Source organism: Anopheles funestus, chromosome 2RL (assembly GCF_943734845.2).
Source record: "Anopheles funestus chromosome 2RL, idAnoFuneDA-416_04, whole genome shotgun sequence".
Classification (NCBI taxonomy): Eukaryota; Metazoa; Arthropoda; class Insecta; order Diptera; family Culicidae; genus Anopheles; species Anopheles funestus.
Window position 1 is genome coordinate 20,686,615 of NC_064598.1, and position 6,201 is coordinate 20,692,815.

Sequence of the window (6,201 nt, forward strand, 5' to 3'; positions counted from 1 at the left end):
TAAAAAAAAAGTGAAAAATTAATAAAAAAATAAAAAGAATTTAAAAAAAATGGAAATTTTCCTCATTTTTGCACCAAATTTTGCCTATAACTCGGTCGGTATCCAACGAATCGCCAATCTTTAACCTGTGGTCGATAGATGGCACCAATGGCTACATTTTCTTCTTGGACGACCATGGCCTCAGATGTCTGTACCAGAAGTTATTCGAGGAACCAAGTTCCTTACCCTGTTTGAGAAAATGTAAAATTTTCCTCATTTTTGCACCAAGTTTTGCCTATAACTCGGTCGGTATCCAACGAATCGCCAATCTTTAACCTGTGGTCGATAGATGGCACCAATGGCTACATTTTCTTCTTGGACGACCATGGCCTCAGATGTCTGTGCCAGAAGTTATTCGAGGAACCAAGTTCCTTACCCTGTTTGAGAAAATGTCAAATTTTCCTCATTTTTGAGCAATGTAGCAAAAATTTTAAATGTGATATATTTTGATGGGAATGTGTTGCAATAAGTTTATTTTCACTTAAATAGTGCTTTAAATTAAAAAAAGAATAAAAAATCAGAAAAAAATTTCAAAAAAATTTTCCACTCGAAAATTTCATAAGGCTTACCCCTTACGACTTTTTTGGGAAATTTTGCAAAAAAAATTAAATTGTTTTATTTTAATGCCGATGGGTTGCAATGAGTTTCTTTTCACTCAAATAATGCTTGATATAAAAAAAAGAGTAAAAATTAATAAAAAAATCAAAAATTAAAAAAAAAATGAATATTTTCCTCATTTTTGCACCAAATTTTGCCTATAACTCGGTCGGTATCCAACGAATCGAAAATTTCTAACCTGTGGTCGATAGATGGCACCAATGGCTACATTTTCTTCTTGGACGACCATGGCCTAAGATGTCTGTACCAGAAGTTATTCGAGGAACCAAGTTCCTTACCCTGTTTGAGAAAATGTAAAATTTTCTTCATTTTTGCACCAAGTTTTGCCTATAACTCGGTCGGTATCCAACGAATCGCCAATCTTTAACCTGTGGTCGATAGATGGCACCAATGGCTACATTTTCTTCTTGGACGACCATGGCCTCAGATGTCTGTACCAGAAGTTATTCGAGGAACCAAGTTCCTTACCCTGTTTGAGAAAATGTTAAATTTTCCTCATTTTTGAGCAATGTAGCAAAAATTTTAAATGTGATATATTTTGATGGGAATTTGTTGCAATAAGTTTCTTTTCACTTAAATAGTGCTTTAAATTTAAAAAAGAATAAAAAAACAGAAAAAAATTTCAAAAAAAATTTCCACTCGAAAATTTCATAAGGCTTACCCCTTACGACTTTTTTGGGAAATTTTGCAAAAAAAATTAAATTGTTTTATTTTAATGCCGATGGGTTGCAATGAGTTTCTTTTCACTCAAATAATGCTTGATATAAAAAAAAGAGTGAAAAATTAATAAAAAAATCAAAAATTTAAAAAAAAATGAATATTTTCCTCATTTTTGCACCAAATTTTGCCTATAACTCGGTCGGTATCCAACGAATCGCCAATCTTTAACCTGTGGTCGATAGATGGCACCAATGGCTACATTTTCTTCTTGGACGACCATGGCCTCAGATGTCTGTACCAGAAGTTATTCCAGGAACTAAGTTCCTTACCCTGTTTGAGAAAATGTAAAATTTTCTTCATTTTTGCACCAAGTTTTGCCTATAACTCGGTCGGTATCCAACGAATCGCCAATCTTTAACCTGTGGTCGATAGATGGCACCAATGGCTACATTTTCTTCTTGGACGACCATGGCCTCAGATGTCTGTGCCAGAAGTTATTCGAGGAACCAAGTTCCTTACCCTGTTTGAGAAAATGTAAAATTTTCTTCATTTTTGCACCAAGTTTTGCCTATAACTCGGTCGGTATCCAACGAATCACCAATCTTTAACCTGTGGTCGATAGATGGCACCAATGGCTACATTTTCTTTTTGGACGACCATGGCCTCAGATGTCTGTACCAGAAGTTATTCGAGGAACCAAGTTCCTTACCCTGTTTGAGAAAATGTAAAATTTTCTTCATTTTTGCACCAAGTTTTGCCTATAACTCGGTCGGTATCCAACGAATCGCCAATCTTTAACCTGTGGTCGATAGATGGCACCAATGGCTACATTTTCTTCTTGGACGACCATGGCCTCAGATGTCTGTGCCAGAAGTTATTCGAGGAACCAAGTTCCTTACCCTGTTTGAGAAAATGTAAAATTTTCCTCATTTTTGCACCAAGTTTTGCCTATAACTCGGTCGGTATCCAACGAATCGCCAATCTTTAACCTGTGGTCGATAGATGGCACCAATGGCTACATTTTCTTCTTGGACGACCATGGCCTCAGATGTCTGTGCCAGAAGTTATTCGAGGAACCAAGTTCCTTACCCTGTTTGAGAAAATGTAAAATTTTCTTCATTTTTGCACCAAGTTTTGCCTATAACTCGGTCGGTATCCAACGAATCACCAATCTTTAACCTGTGGTCGATAGATGGCACCAATGGCTACATTTTCTTTTTGGACGACCATGGCCTCAGATGTCTGTACCAGAAGTTATTCGAGGAACCAAGTTCCTTACCCTGTTTGAGAAAATGTAAAATTTTCTTCATTTTTGCACCAAGTTTTGCCTATAACTCGGTCGGTATCCAACGAATCGCCAATCTTTAACCTGTGGTCGATAGATGGCACCAATGGCTACATTTTCTTCTTGGACGACCATGGCCTCAGATGTCTGTGCCAGAAGTTATTCGAGGAACCAAGTTCCTTACCCTGTTTGAGAAAATGTAAAATTTTCCTCATTTTTGAGCAATGTAGCAAAAATTTTAAATGTGATATATTTTGATGGGAATGTGTTGCAATAAGTTTCTTTTCACTTAAATAGTGCTTTAAATTAAAAAAAGAATAAAAAATCAGAAAAAAATTTCAAAAAAAATTTCCACTCGAAAATTTCATAAGGCTTACCCCTTACGATTTTTTTGGGAAATTTTGCAAAAAAATTAAATTGTTTTATTTTAATGCCAATGGGTTGCAATGAGTTTCTTTTCACTCTAATAATGCTTGAAATAAAAATAGAGTGAAAAATTAATAAAAAAAATCAAAAAAAATTTAAAAAATGAAAATTTTCCTCATTTTTGTACCAAATTTTGCCTATAACTCGGTCGGTATCCAACGAATCGCCAATCTTTAACCTGTGGTCGATAGATGGCACCAATGGCTACATTTTCTTCTTGGACGACCATGGCCTCAGATATCTGTGCCAGAAGTTATTCGAGGAACCAAGTTCCTTACCCTGTTTGAGAAAATGTCAAATTTTCCTCATTTTTGAGCAATGTAGCAAAAATTTTAAATGTGATATATTTTGATGGGAATGTGTTGCAATAAGTTTCTTTTCACTTAAATAGTGCTTTAAATTAAAAAAAGAATAAAAAATCAGAAAAAAATTCAAAAAAATTTTCCACTCGAAAATTTCATAAGGCTTACCCCTTACGATTTTTTTGGGAAATTTTGCAAAAAAAATTAAATTGTTTTATTTTAATGCCGATGGGTTGCAATGAGTTTCTTTTCACTCAAATAATGCTTGATATAAAAAAAAGAGTAAAAATTAATAAAAAAATCAAAAATTAAAAAAAAAAAAATATTTTCCTCATTTTTGCACCAAATTTTGCCTATAACTCGGTCGGTATCCAACGAATCGCCAATCTTTAACCTGTGGTCGATAGATGGCACCAATGGCTACATTTTCTTCTTGGACGACCATGGCCTCAGATGTCTGTGCCAGAAGTTATTCGAGGAACCAAGTTCCTTACCCTGTTTGAGAAAATGTAAAATTTTCCTCATTTTTGAGCAATGTAGCAAAAATTTTAAATGTGATATATTTTGATGGGAATGTGTTGCAATAAGTTTCTTTTCACTTAAATAGTGCTTTAAATTAAAAAAAGAATAAAAAATCAGAAAAAAATTTCAAAAAAATTTTCCACTCGAAAATTTCATAAGGCTTACCCCTTACGATTTTTTTGGGAAATTTTGCAAAAAAATTAAATTGTTTTATTTTAATGCCAATGGGTTGCAATGAGTTTCTTTTCACTCTTATAATGCTTGAAGTAAAAAAAAAGTGAAAAATTAATAAAAAAATAAAAAGAATTTAAAAAAAATGGAAATTTTCCTCATTTTTGCACCAAATTTTGCCTATAACTCGGTCGGTATCCAACGAATCGCCAATCTTTAACCTGTGGTCGATAGATGGCACCAATGGCTACATTTTCTTCTTGGACGACCATGGCCTCAGATGTCTGTACCAGAAGTTATTCGAGGAACCAAGTTCCTTACCCTGTTTGAGAAAATGTAAAATTTTCCTCATTTTTGCACCAAGTTTTGCCTATAACTCGGTCGGTATCCAACGAATCGCCAATCTTTAACCTGTGGTCGATAGATGGCACCAATGGCTACATTTTCTTCTTGGACGACCATGGCCTCAGATGTCTGTGCCAGAAGTTATTCGAGGAACCAAGTTCCTTACCCTGTTTGAGAAAATGTCAAATTTTCCTCATTTTTGAGCAATGTAGCAAAAATTTTAAATGTGATATATTTTGATGGGAATGTGTTGCAATAAGTTTCTTTTCACTTAAATAGTGCTTTAAATTAAAAAAAGAATAAAAAATCAGAAAAAAATTTCAAAAAAATTTTCCACTCGAAAATTTCATAAGGCTTACCCCTTACGACTTTTTTGGGAAATTTTGCAAAAAAAATTAAATTGTTTTATTTTAATGCCGATGGGTTGCAATGAGTTTCTTTTCACTCAAATAATGCTTGATATAAAAAAAAGAGTAAAAATTAATAAAAAAATCAAAAATTAAAAAAAAAATGAATATTTTCCTCATTTTTGCACCAAATTTTGCCTATAACTCGGTCGGTATCCAACGAATCGAAAATTTCTAACCTGTGGTCGATAGATGGCACCAATGGCTACATTTTCTTCTTGGACGACCATGGCCTAAGATGTCTGTACCAGAAGTTATTCGAGGAACCAAGTTCCTTACCCTGTTTGAGAAAATGTAAAATTTTCTTCATTTTTGCACCAAGTTTTGCCTATAACTCGGTCGGTATCCAACGAATCGCCAATCTTTAACCTGTGGTCGATAGATGGCACCAATGGCTACATTTTCTTCTTGGACGACCATGGCCTCAGATGTCTGTACCAGAAGTTATTCGAGGAACCAAGTTCCTTACCCTGTTTGAGAAAATGTTAAATTTTCCTCATTTTTGAGCAATGTAGCAAAAATTTTAAATGTGATATATTTTGATGGGAATTTGTTGCAATAAGTTTCTTTTCACTTAAATAGTGCTTTAAATTTAAAAAAGAATAAAAAAACAGAAAAAAATTTCAAAAAAAATTTCCACTCGAAAATTTCATAAGGCTTACCCCTTACGATTTTTTTGGGAAATTTTGCAAAAAAAATTAAATTGTTTTATTTTAATGCCGATGGGTTGCAATGAGTTTCTTTTCACTCAAATAATGCTTGATATAAAAAAAAGAGTGAAAAATTAATAAAAAAATCAAAAATTTAAAAAAAAATGAATATTTTCCTCATTTTTGCACCAAATTTTGCCTATAACTCGGTCGGTATCCAACGAATCGCCAATCTTTAACCTGTGGTCGATAGATGGCACCAATGGCTACATTTTCTTCTTGGACGACCATGGCCTCAGATGTCTGTACCAGAAGTTATTCCAGGAACTAAGTTCCTTACCCTGTTTGAGAAAATGTAAAATTTTCTTCATTTTTGCACCAAGTTTTGCCTATAACTCGGTCGGTATCCAACGAATCGCCAATCTTTAACCTGTGGTCGATAGATGGCACCAATGGCTACATTTTCTTCTTGGACGACCATGGCCTCAGATGTCTGTGCCAGAAGTTATTCGAGGAACCAAGTTCCTTACCCTGTTTGAGAAAATGTAAAATTTTCTTCATTTTTGCACCAAGTTTTGCCTATAACTCGGTCGGTATCCAACGAATCACCAATCTTTAACCTGTGGTCGATAGATGGCACCAATGGCTACATTTTCTTTTTGGACGACCATGGCCTCAGATGTCTGTACCAGAAGTTATTCGAGGAACCAAGTTCCTTACCCTGTTTGAGAAAATGTAAAATTTTCTTCATTTTTGCACCAAGTTTTGCCTATAAC